The sequence below is a fragment of the Gorilla gorilla genome, chromosome X, assembly GCF_029281585.2.
Source record: "Gorilla gorilla gorilla isolate KB3781 chromosome X, NHGRI_mGorGor1-v2.1_pri, whole genome shotgun sequence".
NCBI classification, from domain to species: Eukaryota; Metazoa; Chordata; class Mammalia; order Primates; family Hominidae; genus Gorilla; species Gorilla gorilla.
The window spans coordinates 148656959-148679884 of NC_073247.2; the positions used below are offsets into that span (position 1 = coordinate 148656959).

Below are 22926 nucleotides of genomic sequence, written 5' to 3' on the forward strand. Positions count from 1 at the left end.
GCTCTAGTTGCCGGGAGCAAGGTGGCGGGTTCAGGGTGTTTCCAGTTTAGTAGATCAGTGGTTGAAAAGGGCTGATAGATGAAAGTCTGTTGTCCCCCCGGATGTGGGCCTGGTCATTATAATGGACAGGTCCTCACCTCTCCCTGAGAGGCATTTGCATAGGTCGAGCAAGACCAGATCTGAGACGGCCCACTTGACTATCTTGACTTCCTTCCTTGGCCTCTCAAGGTTCCTATTCTCCCCTTCGAGGTGAGACCTAGGGTGTGTTAGCTCCTGAATCTGGTTTCTGAGGGGGCTGTTGGCCTCGGTAAAGGGGGGTAGGCTGGGACATATGGAGAAAGAATTTCTGTTTATCTCTGGTGGCTTCTGCAAAACTGGCTTCTCTTGCTGTTTCTGGGACTCCCTTTTTAACTCTGTGTCTGCTGGCGAAGCTGCTCTTACTTTTACTTTTGGCTTTTTTGCAATAAGCTGTTAAACAGGGCTAAATTTATGCCAGTTTTGTCTATATTATATTTAACCATGAGTCAATATAAAGGAATTGCTATAGGTACACTGGCTGTCCTCCGACTCCTGTCACCACCTTAAATACATGGCCAATTGTTCCCTGTCTATAGTTCCTTTGGTGGGCCATCCAACACCAAAAGAGGGCAATTCTAATTCACCCAGCATTCTTAACCTCTGGGGGGTTAACTTAACTCTATAATCCCCTGCAAAACCTTTCTTAAGGTTTTGTAACATGCATTTTAATAGAGTAAGTTTTGATGATTTGATTACTTTCCTTTTATTTTTCTTTTCTTGGAATTTTTTTTAACACAGTTTCTAGCAGAGTGGGCTTACTTTGTGTCTGACCTATTTTTCTCTCGAGACAAAACAACATTCACACTACAGGAAGGAAAGGGTAAAAGGTCACTCACTCGTCTATTTCACACTAAATCAAAATCAAAACTAAAACCAAAGTGTCATTAAAGGCACCTCTGTTCATCAAGCAATTTAAGCCAACTCAAAATCAGAACCAAAACCAAAGTGCCAATAAAGGCATGCCTGTTTATCAAGCAATTCAAGTCAAGTCAAAATGAAAACTAAAACCAAATTATCAAGCAATGCAAGTCAAGTCAAAAACAAAACCCAAAGTGCCGGTACAGGCACGCCGTGGGTGATCATGCCATGCTTCCACTCAAATGGAGTGGGCAAGTTCCAAAGACCAGTCTTACCAAGTTTCAGATGTCCAGACTTAAAGTGCCAGTTCCTTCCCAGTGTTCAGCCACTGCGTTGATCCTTCATGTGGGCCTGCCATGCACCGCTCTGATGAGGCGTTGTACCGGGGCAAATGCCTGCCTGGGAGCGCTTATCAGGATCTACATTGCTCAAGCTGGCCGGAGTCCCCCACAGGGATGCTCTACAGGGCAGGCATAAGCTGCCTAAGGGGCTGTGTCGACCGTCCATTAATCACCTCGCTTCCAGGTCAGGGAACCAAGAAATGAAGCAGGACAAGCTGCAGACAAAACTCCTCAGACACCAGATTAAAGAAGGAAGAGGTTTATTCAGCCGGGAGCATCAGCAGACTTGTGTCTTAAGAGCCAAGCTCCCTGAAAAAGAAATTCTTGGCCTTTTTAAAGGCTTACAACTCTTAAGAGGTCCACATGAAAAGGTCATGATAAATTGAGCAAGTGTGGGGAACGTGACTGGGGGATACATGCATCAGCTAACAGAACAGAAAGTTTTGCAATACTTTTTCATACAATGTCTGGAATTTACAGACAACACAAGTAGTTTAGGTCAGGGGTTGATGTTATTATTATTACTTTTTTAACTCCTAGGGCCGGGTAGTGGTGCCAAGGTTGTCTGGCTATTTATCTTACTTTTGTTTCTTTCTAACTTTTTGCTTTCTCTTTTCTCCTGTCTTGTGAACTAGGCAAGGTAGGGGGAGGAGGGCAGCAGGAGTAGTAGTGGTCTCCTTCCTTAGAATGACCCAGACAGAGTTCTTAATTTTGTGATGTACTGGGGAACACAATTTACTAGGGGATATAAATGTGTAAATACACCAACTACAATTTGACGTAAGTGACAATAGAGATATGAGCTGAGTGCTGTGAGAACACAGTACAGAATTCTCTTTAGTAATTTAGCAGGTTAGAAGTAGAGGCTGTCGCGTGCGAGGAGTCTGGAGAGAGAGGTGGGATCCAGATACTGAAGGACCTTTACCTATTACATTGAGTACTTAGTTTATGCCGAGCAGTGGTTGATATACTTTGCCTGAGTTGATGTAATCCTCACAGCATCCTGTGGGTACTGTTATCATCTTTACATTACAGGTACAGAAACTGATAGACTGAGAGGTTACAACGTGGCAAAGATCACACAAGCTAGTACAGAACATACCTGAGCTTTGAATATAGGTAGTTTTCTTTTTTTCTTTTTTCTTTTTTTTTTTTTTTTGAGACCTAGTCTCACTCTGTCACCCAGGCTGGAGTGCAGTGGCATGATCTCACTCACTGCAACCTCTGTCTCCCGGGTTCAAGCAATTCTTCTGCCTCAGCCTCCCGAGTAGCTAGGATTACAGGCATGTGCCACCATGCTTGGCTTATTATTTTGTATTTTTAATAGAGATAGGGTTTCACAATATTGGCCAGGCTTGTCTCGAACTCCTGACCTTGTGATCTGCCCGCCTCAGCCTCCTAACATGCTGGGATTATGGGCGTGAGCCACCACACCTGGCTTTTTTTTTAAAAATTGAGACGGAGTCTTGCTCTGTCACCCAGGTTGGAGTGCAGTGGCGCGATCTTGGCTCACTGCAACCTCTGCTTCCTAGGTTTAAGCGATTCTCCTGTTCTCAGCCTTCTGAGTAGCTGGGATTACAGGTGCATGCCACCACGCCTGACTACTTTTTGTATTTTTATTGGAGAGAAGGTTTTGCCATGTTGGCCAGGCTGGTCTCAAACTCCTGACCTCGTGTGATCTGCCCCCCTCGGCCTCCCAAAGTGCTGGGATTACAGCTGTGAGCCACTGCCCAGCCGAATATAGGTAGGTTGACTATGGATCTACATCCCTAACCACTATGCTGTGCTTTTTCTCTCTAGTAGTATGGATATACTTTCATACTAGCGTATGCAAGTCTACTAGCTGTATTTTATTTCTCTGTGTGGTTATACTATAATTTATTTAACTGGATTGATAGAGATTGTTGGTTGTTTCTAGTTTTTAGCAGTTACACATAGTGCTTTAGTGAGGAGTATTTACTTCCCACCTCAAGCTGATTGGGACACACTCTCACATGATCACTCTTCCCTTCTTTATCATTACTGTATTAAATGATCTCCAAAATTCCTTCAGGGCCATCACCCTAAATTCTGAGATTTGCAGAGCCATAATTCTTAATCTCAAGAGCTCTATATATTGTAGATTAGTTAATGTGGTAATTGTCAAGGCTCATTTGTACTTTTTTTTTTTTTTTTTGAGATGGAGTGTTTTGTTGCCCAGGCTGGAGGGCAGTGGCACGATCTCAGCTCACTGCAACCTCCGCCTCCTGGGTTCAAGAAATTCTCCAGCTTCAGCCTCCCAAGTAGCTGGGACTACGGGCACATGCCACTGCGCCCAGCTCATTTTTATATTTTTAGTAGAGAAGGGGTTTCACCATGTTGGCCAGGCTGGTCTTGAACGCCTGACCTCAAGTGATCTGCCCACCTCGGTCTCCCAAACTGCTGGGATTACAGGCGTGAGCCACTGCACCCAGCGAATTTTCATATTATTATTATTGTTTTTATTTTTTATAGAGACGGTGTTTTGCTGGTCTCGAACTCCTTGGCCTCCCAAAGTGCTGGGATTACAGGCATGAGCCACCGCACTCAGCTGTACTCATTTTCTAAGGATTGAAGGCCTGGGTGACATATTAGTTAACATGTATTAAAGGTTTCCTATACCAAGCATTCTACTAAGTACTTTACATGCATTATGCTAATTGTCTCAGTAATCCTGTGAGCAATTATATTTATTGTCCCTCTTCTTAAAATGAAGAAACTGCTGGGCGCGGTGGCTCACGCCTGTAATCCTGGCACTTTGGGAGGCCGAGATGGGGAGATCATGAGGTGAGGAGATCAAGACCATCCTGGCTAACGCGGTGAAACCCCGTCTCTACTAAAAATACAAAAAATTAGCTGGGCGTGGTGGCAGGTGCTTGTAGTCCCAGCTACTTGGGAGGCTGAGGCAGGAGAATGGTGTGAACCCAGGAGGTGGAGCTTGCAGTGAGACGACATCATGCCACTGCACTCCAGCCCTGGGAGACAGCGAGACTGTCTCAAAAAAAAAAAATAAATAAAAAGAAATAAAAAAATAAAAATAAATAAATGAAGAAACTGAGACTTAAATGATGTGTCTATGGTCATATAGCTAGTAAATAGCTCACTGATTGCAAAGCATATACACACACACACACACACACACACACACACACACACACAGAGAGAGAGAGAGTGAGACAGTCTCACTGTGTCACCCAGGCTGGAGTGCAGTGTGGCGTGATCACAGCTCACCGCAGCCTCTATCTCCTGGCTCTAAGCGATCCTCCTACCTCATCCCCCCAAGTAGCTGGGACTACAGGTGTGCATCACCACACCTGGCTAATTTTTAATTTTTTTGTGGAGATGGGGTCTCACTGTGTTGCCCAGGCTGGTCTTAGACTCCTGGGCTCAAGCAGTTCTCCCTCCTCAGCTTCCCAAAGTGTTGGGATTACAGACATAAGCCACTGCGTCTGGCCAATGCTTATATTTTTAACCCTGGTATTGGTTATTTTGCTAGGGCTGCCAGAACAAAATACCACAAACTGGGTGGCTTAAACAATGGGAATTTAAGACCGGGCACGGTGGCTGACACCTGTAATTCCAGCACTTTGGGAGGCCGAGGCGGGCGGATCACGAGGTCAGGAGTTCAAGACCAGCCTGGCCAATATGGTGAAACCCTATCTCTACTAAAAATACAAAAATCAGCTGGGCATGGTGGCGTGCGCCTATAGTCCCAGCTACTCGGGAGGCTGAGGCAGGATTCATGCCGATCGCTTGAACGTGGGAGGCAGAGGTTGCAGTGAGCTGAGATCAAGCCACTGCACTCCAGCTTGCGCAACAGAGCGAGACTCTGTCTCAAAAAAAAAAAAAAAAATTAAAAAAAAATTGAAGCTTATTTATCTCCACAAGGTGTTGCCAGTGAGAAATAAAAGAGGAATTAAAAGGTTTAGGGCATATTTATAAATAGCAGGAGTAAACATAGCTTCTAAGAGATGCCAGGAAATGCCTTACCAATGTCAAGGACAATCACTCATGCTTTTTTGTTTATGTCACTTCTGATATTTGGAAACAGAATTTTAAGGTGATGGACTGTGAGGTCTGACTCAGGCTGCTTGCTCATATTTGAATGGATTTGGTTAAAAAGGTAGTAAACAAAGTGTGATCATACAGGAAGCTAATCTCACCAGCTATGTGAAAATCAAGCTTAATGCTTTGTAGTCACATCTCATATTCTCAGACTCAGAGGAAAAAAGCCAAGAAAATAATCTTCTACAGTTGTATTTATTCTACACTGCCTACAGAAATAGTTTATGTGTACATACAATCAAACTTTTATCTAATCGCTGTAAAGGTCATTTATATAGGCCCCCCGAGGGCAAGGACTGTGTTATAATTTATCTTTTTCAGAATTAAACAAGCTGCCCAAGGCCATGGAAGTGAGTTAGACCTAGCTGTTTGCTAGGTCTACAGTCTTGTGTTTTATTTTAGGCACTGTGGCTGGCTAATAATTTCCCTGACTTTTACCATAGTTAGTCATCTCTTTTTCTTTTCTTTCTTTTTTTTTAAGAGACAGGGTCTCACTCTGTCACCTACGATGGAGTGCAGTGGTGCCATCATAGCTCACTGTAGCCTTGAACTCCTGGGCTCAAGTGATCCTCCCACCTCAGCCTCCCACCTCAGCCTCCTGAGTAGCAGGGACTACAGGCGTGCACCACCGTGTCTGGCTGTATTTTTATTTTTATTTGTAGAGATGGGGTCTCGCCATGTTGCCCTGGCTGGTCTTGAACTCCTGGCCTCAACTGATCTTTCCACCTCGGCCTCCCAAAGTGCGGGGATTACAAGTGTGAGCCACTACACCCGACGTCTTATTCTTAAAATACTTGCTTCATTTGAGTTTTAGGTTACCAAGCTTTCCTGGTTTCCTGTCTCACTGGTCACTTCTTAATCTCCTCCTCATTTTTGTAAACTCCTAATGTGGGAGAGCTCTCAGACTCAGTCTTTGAACTTTTTATCTTCTTTAGTTATACTCATACTTTGGTAGTCTTACCTGTCTCAGGGTGTTACCATGATGACTGTTAGATCTCTAGACTTGTATATTTAGCTGTCTATTTGACATGTCTGCTTGTTTTTTTTTTTGTTTGTTTGTTTGTCTTTTTTTTTTTAGATGGAGTCTTGCTCTGTTGACCAGGCTGGAGTGCAGTGGCGTGATCTCTGCTCATTGCAGCCTCTGCCTCCTGGGCTCAAGTAATTCTCCTGCCTCAGGCTCAAGCGATTCTCCTGCCTCAACCTCCTGAGTAGCTAGGATTACAGCTGTGCACCACCATACCTGGCTAATTTTTGTATTCTTAGTAGAGACGGGGTTTCAGCATGTTGGCCAGGCTGGTTCTGAACTCCTGACCTCAAATGATCTGCCCGCCTTGGCCTCTCAAAGTGTTGGGACTACAGGCATGAGCCACAGCGCTTGGCCAGGACATGACCACTTGGATGTGCTTCCCTTGTTGTTTTTCCCATCTCAGTAAGTGGCAACTCCATCTTTGCAGTTGCTCAGGCCACAAATCATGTCATCACCCTTAATTCCTCTTTTTCACTCTTCACTCATACCCCCTATTCAGTCCAATCCTTTGACAGACCATGTGGCTCTCTCCCTTTGAAATATTTCAGAATCCACCACTTCTCAACTCCTATACCACTATCATCTGGTCCAAGATATCATTTTACCTCACTTGGATTATTGCAAAAACCTAGCCAGTCTCCCTGCTGGTACCCTTATCTTCTAGGGGTCTGTTCTCAATACAGTATTCAGAGCATTTCTTTGGAAATGTCAGCTCTTTTCAATCCTCTGCTTAGAATCTTCCATTGACTTCTCATCTTACTTAGAGTAAAAGCCAAAGTTCTGAAACTGGCCTATAAAGCCTTGTGCAGCCCATATATAAGGCCAGAGGTTTATAATAAAATAGTGCTTCTACTTCCGTGAGAGCTCTTAACATGATCTTTGCTGCATAATCTTTCTCATATCAAATGAAGATTTTTCTGTACTGGGTTCGTACTTACACAGTAAATCTTAATGTGGATTATCACGCAGTAATTTAATTGTTCTCTTTAGTGTTACATTTTGATCTGTAGCCTTAAGAATCATTATTTTTTTTCATGGTTATAAAGCTAAAGAGAATTAAAAGCAAACAATAAAAAACAAAAAAATCATAACTTTAAAAATTTATAGTTGTTTTAAAATGTGTTCTGGGCCGGGCACTGTGGCTCATGCCCATAATCCCAGGACTTTGGGAGGCCGAGGCGGGCGGATCACCTGAGGTCAGGAGTTCCAGACCAGCCTGGCCAACATGGTGAAGCCCTATCTCTACTAAAAATACAAAAATTAGTCGGGCATGGTGGTGGACGCCTGTAATCCCAGCTACTCCGGAGGCTGAGGTATGGGAATCGCTTGAACCTGGGAGGTGGAAGTTGCAGTGAGCCGAGATCACGCCACTGCACTCCAGCCTGGGTGAAAGAGTGAGACTCCATCTCAAAATAAGAGACTCTGTCTTAAAATAAAATAAAACAATAAAATAAAAAATGTTTTTCGGCTTTAAATAGAATTTATTCATTCTAGAAACACTTACAAGGGCATATTATGTACCAGGCACTAGGGTTACAAAAATGAATAGAAAGAGATGCACATCAGTAATTTTCCCAACTGTGAGTGAATGGTTTTATTATGCATACACATGTATAGACAATTCCATAAAGATTACCTATTATTCATTACACAGAAGCCAAGGGATAAATTGTATGCTGAGTAAGTAAATCAAAAGGGAAGCATCACTGTTTCTCCTTTTGATTTTTCTCCTATTTTTCCTTTATTCCTCTTCACATTTTGAGTAGTAAGTCTCCACATCCCTGACCAGGCATTTGCTAGCTGCATCACTCCTCTCTGATTTCAAACTTCTCTAGTTTGTTTCCATCTTCTATTTTTAATACTTTTCTTCAGACAAAAAGGTCATGTAGATTATATTTTCGGTATCTTTCATTTCTAAGCATGCTGCTTTATACACAGTAGGCCCTCAAATCTTTGGGTGCTTATAAATATGATTTTTGCTTCATCTAATTCTCTAGACATGCAGTTAAGATTACAGGATGGGTTACTTAGTATATTGAAAAAGAACGATGTGAAATATGAAAAACAAAGCCATTTAAAAGATATTCATGACACTCTAGTGCTTTACTTGCCCCTGGACCAGATGTTTGTGTTCATGGGTCAGTGACTCTTAGCTCCGGACTGTATTAGTGGTGCTTCACCAAAGGACTGATTTCAGGCTATTCTTTTAATAGGGAAAACCTTTTATGACTATGTAGATCTATGTATTTCCATTTTTAGTCTTTTGTAGACTGTCTATCATATATATATATATATTTGTATACGTGTGTGTATATATATGTGTGTGTGTGTGTGTGTGTATATATATATATATATATATATATATTTTTTTTTTTTAGATGGAGTGTCACTCTGTTGCCCAGGCTGGAGTGCAATGGCATGATCTCAGCTCAGTGCAACCTCTGCCTTCCGGGTTCAAATGATTATCCTGCCTCAGCTTCCCAAGTAGCTGGGATTACAGGCACCTGCCACCATGCCCGGCTAATTTTTGTATTTTTTTTTTTTTTTTGGAAAGATGGGGTTTCACCATGCTGGCCAGGCTGGTCTCAAACTCCTGACTTCAGGGGATCCGCCCGCCTCGGCCTCCCAAAGTGCTGGGATTACAGGCGTGAGCCGCTGTGCCCAGCTGTATATCATATTTTTGATCCAGGTTTTGTTACACTCACTTTCATCTAAGGCTTATTTTTTATAGCTTCAGATATTCTTTCCTGAGACCAAACCCTAATTACTGTATTTGGGGCTAGGTCTCAAATCTCGAAAATTTACAAATTGTGCTTGGTTTGTGTTATTTCTGTAGATGGCCTGACAGCCATTATAAAATGATTCTTCCTAATCTCATTCTGAAAGCAATTCCACATTAGGAATACCTCACTTTTGTCCCTATGTATCACCTTTAGTGGTTATCTCCATTTTATAAATGAGGCTACTGAAGCCCAGCAAGCTCAAGTAATTTTCTCAGGATCACAGCTAGCAGGTGGTGCAAGTGATATTCAAAACCATGTCTGTCTGGCCCCCAAACTCAGCTTTTCTACTATACCATTCCGGCTTTCTTTCTTAAGTGTCTATTATATTTTCTGCCTCAGAGTCACTGTAAAGAAAATGAGAACCATTTATGTTAGAAATGTGTGTGTGTGCCTTGAATAATCTAGCTAGAGGTCAGGATTACTTGATCCTACATCCTGTAGTTTACCCAAAGTACGATTGGTGAAAACAGGCAATTTACTAGTCCAATAAATATAGTCCAGTCTTCTAATCTTTGGATGAAATACAGAAGTGTAATCTGAGGAAAGGAATGAAATGCACTCTGAAGGGGCCGGGCGTTGTGGCTCGTACCTGTAATCCCAGAACTTTGGGAGGCAGAGACGGGCGGATCACCTGAGGTCAGGCGTTCGAGACCAGCCTGACCAACATGGTGAAACCCCATCTCTACTTAAAATACAATAATTAGCCAGGCATGGTGGCACGTGCCTGTAGTCCCAGCTACTTTTGGGAGGTTGAGGCAGGAGAATCGCTTGAACCTGGGAGACAGAGATTGCAGTGAGCCGAGATCACGCCATTGTACTCCAGCCTGGGTGACAGAGTGAGACTGTCTCAAAAAAAAAAAAAAAAAAAAGTGAAATGTACTCTGAAGACATTTAATAAACCTTTCTTCAGCTACTGAGAATAGAATACTATTCAAAGTCTAAGCTATTATCATAAGTTGATTAAAAGCTGAGGTGCTTATATATTTTTGTCAGTTATCAATCAGTTATTAAACATTTAAATGTAAGGACTTTTATTCTTATAGTAAAAACCACAGGAAAACACATCTAAATTGAAGTTTGGATTCATATCAGGAACCTACATAATATGGTGCTAGTAGTCTGTCAGGAAGCAACTGTAGCCATCAAAAAAGCCATACCAGGCCGGGCGTGGTGGCTGACGCTTGTAATCCTAGCACTTTGGGAGGTTGAGGCAGGCAGATCACCTGAGGTCAGGAGTTCGAGACCAGCCTGGCCAACATGGCGAAACCCGTCTCTACTAAAAATACAAAAATTAGTCGGGCATGGTGGCGCATGCCTGTAATCCCAGCTACTTGGGAGGCTGAGTCAGGAGAATCGCTTGAATCCGGGAGGTGGAGGTTGCAGCGAGCCAAGATCGTACCACTGCACTCCAGCCTGGGCAACAGAGCGAGACTCCATCTCAAAAAATAAAAATAAAAATAAAGCCATACCAAATGGGAAAATTTTGGAAAATCCCCTTATTTCAGGTTAGGTCTCAACCCCTTGTTCCTCAACAGTCAAGTCTAATTCTGGAAGCAATTCCAGAAGAGGGAATTTTCTTTTCCCATTGAAACTTATTTAGTGTACCTAGAAGGCCCTTGGCTTCCAGAGGTGTTACACTGGAAAGAACCAGACACAGTTGAATTAGAATCTTGGCTCTGCCATTTACTGCTGTATGAACTTGGTTAGGTTACTTTGCACCTATTATTTCCGAATTTGTAAAATGGAGATAACATATTAACCCCATTTGATTGCTGTCAGGGTGAAGTGAGCTAACATGAAATATTTAGCACAGTGCCTAGCAAGCAGTACACATTTAATGTTTCCTATTCCTCCTTCTCTCCAATATAGGTTCTCCCAGACCTAGGGAGCAGTTGATTTATAAATGTCTCATACAACATTAGCTCATGCATGCAGAGAGACGATTATGCAGTGAGAACATACTAAGCTACGATATTCTCTATCTGAGTGCCAAAACGTGGCTGTTCTAGTTAGGGGGAGGGTGCAAGGGAGAGTAATGACATATATCTCTAATCGTGCTCTTTCTTTATTTTCTTGTCTTGGGTTGAAAAATGCTTTATTTTTGTTTTTGATTCCCAAGTTTTATTCAAGAAGTCATAAAATATTCCAGATAAGTGAATTTTAATCCTCATCTTCCTCCTCTTCTGCATCCTGGTTAATTTGGGAGTAATTTAATTCCTGACTCTCTGCTGTTAGCAACTATGTGCAACTAATCAAGTAGGTGATTCTTCAGATATTTTTTGGTGAGATATTTAAAATATCTTTTGGTAAAAAGCACCTCAGAAGTCACAGTAATCTTGCTCTTGCTTATTTTGATGGTCATACTCCCTCCACCGAGACTCTCAGCTTTTCTGCTCTCTTTGATCCTTTCCTGCAAAAATTGCACAAAATTGGCAGTATCATGATTCCATCTTCTACAGAGTGGGTGCAATCAAGAGTGAACTTCAGAACCTGCTTTTTTTGTTTTGTTTTGTTTTTTAAATCCTCCTTTGCCGTAAGCTTCTTTATGGGTGCTGTGGCGGCAGCAGAGGCAGAAAGGGAGGTGGGTGAACTATGCAGGCCGGAAAAATGCTTTTTTTTTTTTAATTAAAAAAAACCAATTATAATGGTGCATATCAACATTTCCCAAAGTGCATTATGTGGAACACTAGTCTAGTCAAATAAGTTTGAAAAATGCTACTTTCTACTGCCTCCTTTCTCAGCTTTACAAAACACATCAGTAAAGTGTTTAAAAGTCTCCTAATCTCATTCATAGTAAAGAAATGTCTTGACTGAGCCTAAGTTAGCATTTTACAAACGTGTTCGACTCTGGAGTTCCCTTCCTTCCTTTCCTTCCTTTCCTTCCCTTCCCTTTTTTTTTTTTTTTTTTTTTGACAGAGTATCGCTCTCTTGCCCACGGCTGGAGCACAGTGGTGGGATCTCGCCTGGTTGCAACCTCTGCCTCCTGGGTTCCAGCGATTCTCCTGCCTCAGCCTCCCGAGTAGCTGGCTAGGATTACAGGCGTGATCCAACATGCCTGGCTAATTTTTGTATTTTTAGTAGAGATGGGGTTTCATTGTGTTGACCAGGCTGGTCTCAAGCTCCTGACCTCTGGTGATCCACCCACCTCAGCCTCCCAAGTAGTTGGGATCACCTGGCTTCCCCCACCCTCCCCCCCGTATTTTTAGTAGAGATGGGGTTTTGCCATTTTGGCTAGGCTGGTCTCAAACTCCTGGTCTAAAGTGATCCACCTACCCCAGTTTCCCAAAGTGTTGGGATTACAGGTGTGAGCCACTGTGCCCTGCCTGGAGTACTCTCTTAGGTTAGGGTAGCATTTAGATCCCATTGTGGATGCCATTTTGGCTACCCCAGGTACCCATGGTGGTTGTGTCTTAGAGTAGCTCACAAAATCCTATAGAACGTGCAACATACCTCAAACTTTCAGTGTACAAATGAGAAGCAAAGTTTCGTATCTTGGTAACTGTAAGTATAAAAGAACTTAACCTGCATTACGGGCTATGAAGGATTTTGTCAACTAACTGAGTAGCTAGTCATCACTTATTGAATTGTTTCAGTGGGAATGATAGAATTTGAAAATCACTAGTTTTTCAACCTCCAATTAAATATTGATTCAGGTCAATATGATCAATGAATGTTAAAATTGTAGGTGAATGAGTGTTGGGGAAACTGGTTATTCTTACAGTGGCAAGGTATTACTCTATAGGCTGTACACCCTACAGCCTGTAGTATCACCGTACAGACTACTTGCTAACTGCTAATGGAAAAATATGAAAGCGAATAAGTAAATAAACATGAGTTCATATGATATCTCAGACCCTCATCCAGCACCACAGCATTTCTTCTAGCCTTTTCCCCCTGGTTTAGCTGTAATTTCTTTACCTGAAAGTGAGAAACCTGGCTTTCATCATCTATGATGCACTGACTTATTTATTCAACCCTAGCATACATGCAGTTTCAGAACTGCTAACACATATCCTTGTGAGAAACATATTCATTCACTGGAGTACAGTGTTTATACAGCACTTTTGGGGCACAGAAATATCATATCTGGTGTGTATTTTACACTTACAGCTCATCCCCTTAGGACCAGACACGTTTCAAGTGCTGAAGAGCCACATAGGACCAGTGGCTGCCACATTGGCACGGATCTAAACCACCTCATGTGTAGCATCTGTTCCCTTTCCTCTGTGCTTCTGCATGTTTTTTTCCCCCCTTTTGCTGCTTCTCATTTCCAATACAGAAAATTTCACCAGACCATGTTTTATTCTAGGCCCTTGACTGGGAGAAATACACTTAGATGTGCTTCTGGTGCACAAAGACATGTTTTTATTTATTTTTTTTTGAGACAGAGTCTCACTCTGTCGCCTAGACTGGAGTGCAGTGGTGTGATCTTGGCTCACTGCAGCCTCCGCATCACGGGTTCAAGTGATTCTGGTGCCTCAGCCTCCCAAGTAGCTGGGATTATAGGCATGTACCACCATGCCCGACTATGGCACACAAAGACATTCATGTGGCCAGTGGAGAGGGGAGATGCAATCCTGACACAGGGTTGGGGTTGGGGAACATGGACAGGAAGCTAAACTCTATGCACATGATGAAGCACTTACAGATGTCAGAGCCATGCAACACTTGTGGCTCCTCAAGTCACCTGGATCACGATCTCCATTCTCCTGTACTTGTCTTACCACCTTGCTGCAGCCACCTGCAAACTGCTGTTTGGACCCAGAGCCTATAATCATCAGCTGAGCTTGTGGGTCTGAGCCCCTGATCAAGCCTAGACACAGGGAAGTTCAAAGGCAATATAATAATTTTTAGTTTGAAAAGGTTTTTTTTTTTTTTTCTCTTTTCTGAGAACGGTGTCTTGCTCTGTCACCCAGACTGGAGTGCAGTGGCACGATCTCAGCTCGCTGCAACCTCCGCCTCCCGGGTTCAAGTGATTCTTGTGCCCTAGTCACCCGAGTACTTGGGACTACAGTCACGGGCCACCATTCCTGGCTAATTTTTGTATTTTTAGTAGAGACGGAGTTTCACCATGTTGGCCATGATGGTCTCGAACTCCTGACCTCAAGTGATCCACCTGCCTTGGCCTCCCAAAGTGCTGAGATTACAGGTGTGAACCACTGCACCTGGCCTGTTTTTTTTTTTTCTTTGAGATGGAGTCTCCCTGTGTTGCCCAGGCTGGAGTGCAGTGGTTTGATCTTGGCTCACTGCAACCTCCGCCTCCCGGGTTCAAGCAATTCTCCTGCCTCAGCCTCCCGAGTAGCTGGGATTATAGGTGCTGTCTGCCACAGCCAGCTAATTTTTGTATTTTTAGTAGAGACGGGGTTTCACTATCCCAGGCTGGTCTCGAACTCCTGACCTCAAGTGATCCACTCACCTTGGCCTCCCAAAGTGTTGGGATTACAGGTGTGAGCGACCACGCCCGGCCCTATTTTGTTTTTTAATTAACTGTCATGAAAATGCACTTTAATGTTTTCAGAAAATAATACAGGTTCCCAAACCAGTGTAAAATTTGGAATTTATAATACATTTGTTCAGGAGGGATGAGTCTTAAAGATTAACATTTGAGTGAAGACCTTTTGTTTATCAATTTATATGTTTCTTGAGTGCCTATTATGAACCGAGTGCCTATTATGAATTTATGAATGCCTATTATGAATTATGAACATTGAATGCCTATTATGAATTATTGAATGCCATGATAAAGTGTTTCTATTCATAATACTTTGCTTTAAAAATGTACTGTCTTTTTTTTGTTTGTTTGGAGACAGAGTTTTGCTCTTGTTGCCGAGGCTGGAGTGCAATGGCACAATCTTGGCTCACTGCATCCTCTTGCCTCATGGGTTCAAGCGATTCTCCTGCCTCAGCCTCCCGAATAGCTGGGATTACAGGCATGCGCCACCATGCCTGGCTAATTTTGTATTTTCAGTACAGGCGGGGTTTCACCATGTTGGCCAGGCTGGTTTTCAACTCCTGACCTCAGGTGATCCACCTGCCTGGGCCTCCCAAAGTGCTGGGATTACAGGCATGAGCCACTGCACCTGGCCAAAAATGTACTGTTTTCATATCACCAAACAAAGGCTTTTTGGTTTCGTTGTAATCACATTAATGTTAGCTATATATTTGAGTTACATAAGCTCCATTTGTTTGCTAGCCTGGTACCCTAGCTAAATTTAAAGCATTGTGTCCAGGTACGGTCACCTGAGGTCAGGAGTTCAAGACCAGCCTGTACAACATGGCAAAACCCCATCTCTATTAAAATACAAAAATTAGCCCAGCATGGTGGTGGGGTCCTGTAATCCCAGCTACTCAGGAGGCTGAGGGTTGAGAATCTCTTGAACCCAGGAGGTGGAGGTTGCAGTGAGCCAAGATTGCGCTACTGCACTCCAGCCCGGGTGACAGACTGAGACTCTGTTTCAGAAAAAAAAAAAAAAAGGGGTGTGTGTTTGTGTGTGTGTGTGTATATATATATATATATATATACACACGTGTATATAGGTGTACATATATATGTGTATATATGTATATATGTGTATATATATATATATGTATACATATGGCATTGCTTTGATTTTCAGGAAGCATGGACCATTAACTGAATTGAGAATTCCAAAATTTCCCCTCTGGATCTCAGTTTCACCATAATAAATTGAGGGAGTTGAACTCGATTGGTAATTCTCAACCCAAATCACAGTGATGTCTTCTTTCACAGTGATGTCCTCTTTTTTTTTTTTTTTTTTTTTTGAGATAGAGTCTCGCACTGTCACCTGTCACCTGGATTGGAGTGCAGTGGTGCGATCTCTGCTCACTGCATCCTCCGCCTCCCAGGTTCAAGTGATTCTTCTTGCCTCAGCCTCCCAAGTAGCTGGGATTACAGGTGCCTGCCACCATGCCCGGCAACTTTTTTTGTATTTTTAGTAGAGATGGGGTTTACTGTGTTGGCCAGGCTGGTCTCAAACTCCCGACCTCGTGATCCACCCTCCTCGGCCTCCAAAGTGGTGGGATTACAGGCGTAAGCCACTGCGCTCGGCCAATGTCCTCGTTTAACAAGCAGTTTATAACTCTCCTTTTACTATTTTAAAATGATGCTAATAGGTAAGAGATAATGAAACTTGATTATATACATAGTTTCAATAAACATCAATATAACTTCCTAACTACAATATAAAGGAGAAACAAAAGGGAGGTAACTTTTAATAAAATATGTATTTAGGTATATATTTCAGTCATTGTCAGATGCTTGCACCCATGGGTATAATTATTGTAAATGTGGCAACACATGCATATAAAAATAGTATGCACTGGTGGCTGTAATACCACATAACTCTAAATGATGCCATGATTTTCTGAAATAATTAATTTTGGCAAAATTCCAAGCCAAACATGTACCATTTTCCTTCAACTGACATAGTAGTTGTGTTCTTGGGAAAAAATATCAGCGAATATTGAAACCGTGTAAAAATACTTTATCTCTAAAAGGGAGTTGGGAGTTAGGGCTGGGTGCAGTGGCTCACGCCTATAATCCCAGCACTTTGGGAGGCTGAGGTGGGAGGATTACTTGAGCCCAGAAGTTCAACACCAGCCTGGGTAACAGAGTGACACCCTGTCTATATAAAGAAAAAAAAAAAAAGGCCAGGCGTGGTGGCACACCTGTGGTCCCAGCTACTGAGGAGGCTGAGGTTTGAGGATCGTTTGAGCTTGGAAGGTCGAGGCTGCAGTGAGCAGTGATTGCACCACTGCACTCCAGCCTGGGCAACAGACAGAGGCCTTGTCTCAAAATAAAATAAAGGTATGGCTGAGTTAGAATCTAGGCTCAGGTAATCATAAGCAGTTTTGCACCCACATGAAAGTTGAGTGGGGCATTTGAAAGAGTTGTAAGACACTGTACAGTTCTCAATTCTGCATTGTGTGGGTCTCTCTGTGCCTTGCAGGACATCTCTGTTAATACCAGCAGCGTCGCTGCACATTCTGATTGTGCCCCCTAGAGGGTGCTGCTCCTCTTGTTGAGAACAACTGGACTAGAAGATCGAATTGCTGGCTGGCTTGATTCTTTTTTGAATCCCTGCATGATTTTTTTTTTAATTTACATTTTTATTTATTTATTTTTTTTAGACGGGGTCTCACTCTGTCGCCCAGGCCGGAATGCAGCGGTGCGATCTGGGCTCACTGTAGCTTCGACCTCCCAGGTTCACGCCATCCTCCCACCTCGGCCCCTCAAGTAGCTGGGAGCACAGGCGCGCGCCACCATGCCCCGCTAATTTTTGTATTTTTTGTAGTAACGGGGTTTCGCCATGTTTCCCAGGCTGGTCTCAAACTCCTGAACTGGAGCGGTCCACCCGCCTCGGCCTCCAAAAGTGCTGCGACTACAGGCGTGAGCCACCGCGTCCGGCCCCTTCATGAATTTTTATTGAATGAGACCTATCATAGGGTACTGTGTCATGGATCAAGAAGTCTTGTATGTTTCTACGTTTGCTTCTTGCGCCTCCATTATTACCAACGTTAGAGACCTGTTTACCTCATATGATATTATGAGAATTGCTGTCTTATAAAAGATTTTGAAACTCTAGAATGTAAAGAATGCAGCATAATTCATTCATTTTAAATGGGTTAAAAATAGTTTCTACCACTTAGTTATCTTTTTGCATTTGTCATTTTGTTCTCAAATATGCCTTAGGATTTTTAAATAATTTTTTACTTTCCTAGGGAAAAGTAATGTGTTGTGGTCTGTTATTTCCAGTAGATGGCAATGTTTGGTGCAAAACATGACCGTATAGCAATTGCAGATTGCCCTGGCGCTCTTTGTACTTAAAATCCAAACTTCATAGTGCGTGTTTGGAAGTACTGCTCTTTTTTTTTTTTTTTTTTAATGACTTGATACGAATTAACTCAGTTAAACCAATGGATAGGCTGGTAAAGAGGTGCATGTAATTCAAATTTTCACAACATAACTTACATTTTACTGTTGCAAAAAATTTTTTTAAAGGAGTTCCTAGAAAAATGCAACAATATTTTAATAGAAGGCTAAGTTCGTTCATGAAGTATTTACCTTTTGATTTATCAGTTCTATAAATTATGATTTTCTTATGTTTTTTTAAAAAATAATTTATTTTGAAACAGTTTCAGACTTACAGAAGAATTGCCAGAATAGTACAAAGAATTGTAGTAGTCCCTTTAGCCAGATATCCCTACTGTTAACACTGTACCTCATTTGCTTCATTGTTCATTCTTCTGGGTGGGTGTCATTATCATTAGTCTTTGAATCTTTTGAGAGCTAGAGGTTGTCTAATCACCCCTAAACACTCCAGAGGGTACTTCCTCAAAACGAGGTCACTCTTCTACCAGCATACAACCCTCTGAATCAGGAATCAATACTGTCCAATCCATATCCATCCATGCAGATTTTACCAGGTGGTCAACAGTGTCACTCTTTCCCTTTCTGGTTCACAGTCCTATCCAGGATTATGGTTTTGGTCTCCTGCGATCTAGACTAAGTTCGTTAGTCTTTCATACCCTTGAAATTTTAAAGACATTACATTCTGTATGATGACTATCATCTTGAGTCTTAAGGATGTTTCCTCATGATCAGATGCCTGCATTCTGCGTAGGAATACATGAGGAGGCACATGATGCTAACCTGTCCCGTCACTGGTAATGTTAATGATGATCATGTGGTCATCAGGATTTACCTAAAATCTATTGTAGGATTAAAGCCTATTTTAAAAAAGCTTTTTTTAATGTTTTTATTATTTTTTTTTTTAGGCTGGGTGCAATGGCTCCCACCTGTAATCCCAGCACTTTGGGAGGCTGAGGTGGGAGGATGGCTTGAGCCAAGAGTTCAAGACCAGAGCTGGCAACATAAAAATTATCTAAGAGTAGTGGTGGTACATGGCTGTAGTCCCAGCTACTTGGGAGGCTGAGGTGGGAGGACCGCTTGAGCCAGGGGAAGTCAAGCTGCTGCACTCCAGCCTGGGTGACAGAGCCAAGACGCTATCACAAAAAAGAAAAATAAAAAGATAAAAACATTCGTAATAATTTTTTTCCAAGTTTTTGTTTCTTTAATCTTTTTTTCCTGGCTTATGTTTCCTTCATATAAAACTCATTTTAATTAAAATCTTTCATTTGGGTTTTTATTTTTTAAAAAAACAACATATAGTGACTTTCTTCATATGCCCCAAACTTCATAAAAAAAAATCCAAAGATATTTCAAGCATAGCTTGGCCAATCTGTGCCTGTATTTTTCTTTTGCTAAGATCATGCCATAGACTTGAGGGGTAATAACACTGCAATAATGGCTTAAGTATTTATTGGGGGTTATAATTTTTTTTTCGGAGATGGAGTTTCGCTCTTGTTTCCGAAGCTAGAGTGCAATGGCGCAATCTCGGCTCACTGCAACCTCTGCCTCCTGGGTTCAAGCTATTCTCCTGCCTGAGCCTCCCGAGTAGCTGGGATTACAGGCATGTGCTACCACGCCTGGCTAATTTTGTATTTTTAGTAGAGACGGGGTTTCTCCATGTTGGTCAGGCTGGTCTTGAACTCCTGACCTCAGGTGATCTGCCCGCCTCTGCCTCCCAAAGTGCTGGGATTACAGGCATCAGCCACCGTGTCCGGCCGGGGATTATCATTTAAGATCATAATATATTGGCAATATCTTAAAGCTCTTGACAAGTTGAATTTGATCACACATCAGCAGAAACAACTTCATTCATAATTGTGTTTTCTTATGTTTTATTCAGTACTGAAAACTACAACATAAAAGAAAATCTTTTTTTTTTTTCTTGAAGCAGGGTCTCACTCTGTTGCCCAGGCTGGAGTTCAGTGGCACAGTCACAGCTCACTGCAGCCACAAACTCCCTGGTTCAGGTGATCCTCCCACCTCAGCTTCCTGGGTGTCTAGGACAACAGGCAGTCACCACCAAAATACTTAACATACAAAAAATGTAAAATATAAGAAATGGGCAGGGCGTGATAACTTGTGCCTGTAATCCCAGCACTTTGGGAGGCTGAGGTAGACAAATTGCTTGCACCCAGGAATTTAAGACCAGCCATGGCAACATAGTGAGATCTCATCTCTACGAAAAACTAAAAAATTAGCTGGGCATTGTGGCGCACACCTGCAGTCCCAGCTACTTGAGAGGCTGAGGTGGGAGGATCACTTGAGCCAGGGAAGTCGAGGTTGCAGTGAGCCGTGATCATGCCACTGCACTCCAGCCTGGGCGACAGAGCAAGACTCTGTCTCAAAAACAAAAACAAAAACAAAAAAAACCCAAAACCAAAAAACAGCAACAAAAAACAACTGATGGGTTAAGTAGTTGAACAAGGTTTTATAATCAAACAAAATACTCTAATAACAAACCTATTTGCAGAGGGTGGAGTTGGTGGGTTGCAGTGAAGCAAGTTGTCTTTTAGTTGAATTTCAGTAATATCAATAAAATTTGTATATTTGTATATGGTGAAGACTTCAAACCAAATAGAAAAGGTATAAGTAAATCTCTCCTTTACCCTCCAATTCCTACTCTCTCCATCTAACAGTGTAAGCATTATTTTTTCTTATTTATCCTTCCAGAAAAATATTTGTATCTGCAAGATATGTATATCATGTTATTGGGAAAAAGTGGAATCTTGCCACACATACTTTTCACGTTTTTCACTTAATGCTGTTTCATAGAGATATTGTCACTTATAGATGCACATCATTCTTTTTAATGGTTGCATGTTATTTGCATGGATTACCATAGTTTATTCTCATTGTGATGGGCATATTTGGTTGTTTCTAGGTTTTTAAATTTACAGACAAAGCTACAGTGACTCTCATTATATATACTTTTGTGGACCTTTGCAGATGGAAATATGATCAGGACAAAAGGGACAAAATGAAATGAAGTATGGGGTGGATTTAGGGTTACAGAAAAGTAGTAGCAAAGAGATGCTATTATTGGTGAATAGCAGCAAGCTAAAATTATTTCCTCCTAGTCTCTTTTAAATGAGGTAGAATATTAGGAAATGAAAATAAGAAGGCCGGGCGTGGTGGCTCATACCTGTAATCCCAGCACTTAGGTGGGCCGAGGTGGGTGGATCACCTGAGGTCAGGAGTTCGAGACCAACCTGGCCAACATGGCGAGACCCCATTTCTACTAAAAATACAAAAATTAGCCGGGTGTGGCTCATGTCTGTAATCCCAGCTACTCAGAAGGCTGAAGCAGGAGAATCGCTTGAACCTGGGAGGTGGAGGCTGCAGTGAGCTGAGATCGTGTCACTGCACTCCTGCCTGGGTGACAGAGTGAGACTCCATCTCAAAACAAAAAACGAAAACAAAAAAGAAAAAAGAAAATTAAAACATGTCAAAGTAGATCATATAATTCCATGAAGTTAAAAGTAAAGAAATGTAGAAAGTACATGCAGAATCGTTTTTCCATTGGTTTCAGGATTATAACCAGCAAAAACTCAACTAACATTTGGTCATATGATTTTATATTCCTGTTTTAGGAAAACAAAACTGTCAAGTGGGCTTCCAGGTGGGATTAGATTTTGGAGTCTGTGCCTCATACTAATATTCAGTGGTTTAGGTAAGCACTTCATGAAGTAAAAAGTAAGTAGTTTTGAGGTAGAAATGTAAATATATATATATTTAAATTGACATTTTGTTATCACAGATGATCTTGGGTTACATCTTTTTCCTTCTCTGTGATTGTAGTTTCCTCTCTCCTCTTCTCCCTTCCACTCCCCACATACACAATGAAAAAAAGATAAATCTGTTTTAAATATGTTAGCGTTTATGCTGAAGGGAAAGAGCAATCCGAAATGTCATGGAGATACTACGTCTGCATGGAATGAATATTGGGGTGGAGAGTCAGCGAGATATGACTGTGGAAGTTGACACTGTGCAAGAGTTGAAAAATAAAATGGAATGGAAGCTTTTGTTTGTGGGTTCAAAAAGTTCAGGCACAGTAGAGAGTTAGGAAAAATAGTAACCAGCTGGGGTAGAGGAAGGTAAGGATGTCATAAAAGTCTGGGAAGGGGTGAGAAAAGGGTGAAAGGATTTCGTGTGACAAACCCACAACTTGAAGTGGCTGTGTAATCAAGGCAGGTCATACAGAGGAGAGGATCGTATGGAGATAATGTCTGCCAGTGAAGGACCATTTACTCTTTTTAGTCCCTATTGTGATGCTATGGTAGGCTCTGAGCTCAACAGTGAATAAGACAGAGGACATGCTAGTGGACCCAGACTGAAAGGACTTGATTCCTCGGGAATCTTCAACAGGATGAAACCACAGAGTTAGAAGCCTGTGACTATGGAAAGAGTGGTTTCACATGGGATGGACTCAGTGAGAGATGGACCAACTGAGAACATAACTAATGATTGGGGCTGTGATAAAGTGCTGAGAGTGGAGTAGGATGTGAAGTTAGTAACTTAGGAGACTGAACAGAGAAGCTGGTCAAAAAGAAGTGAATTAGTCCATATTGTATTTTATTCCTTGTTGTCTTTATATCCTGTAAGAAAGCAATCATGGGTCAAAGGAGATTACAAAAGTAAAAATGAAAGTAAGGGCCCAGTGTGGTGGCTCGCACCTGTAATCCCAGGGCTTTGGGAGGCCGAAGTGGGAGGATCACTTAAGGGCAGTAGTTCAAGACCAGCCTGGGCAACACGGAGAGACCCTGTCTCTAAAAATAAAATAAAAATTAAAAATTAAAAAAGTGAAAGTAAGGAATGGTGTGATAC

At 42.1% G+C, this 22926-nt stretch overlaps 1 long non-coding RNA gene across 2 annotated transcripts in view; it reads left to right on the plus strand.

The window, feature by feature from the left end:
* The window catches only part of LOC134757938 (uncharacterized), a 99178-nt gene that overhangs the window by 15835 nt on the left and 60417 nt on the right, over positions 1 to 22926 (plus strand). Inside the window, exon 2 of one of the 2 annotated variants that reach the window (XR_010132594.1) lies at positions 21693 to 21772. The exons of the other annotated variant lie outside the window; for it this stretch is intronic. This is a non-coding gene — a long non-coding RNA (uncharacterized lncRNA). The remainder of the gene's footprint in view (positions 1 to 21692; positions 21773 to 22926) is intronic. 2 annotated transcript variants of the gene reach the window in all.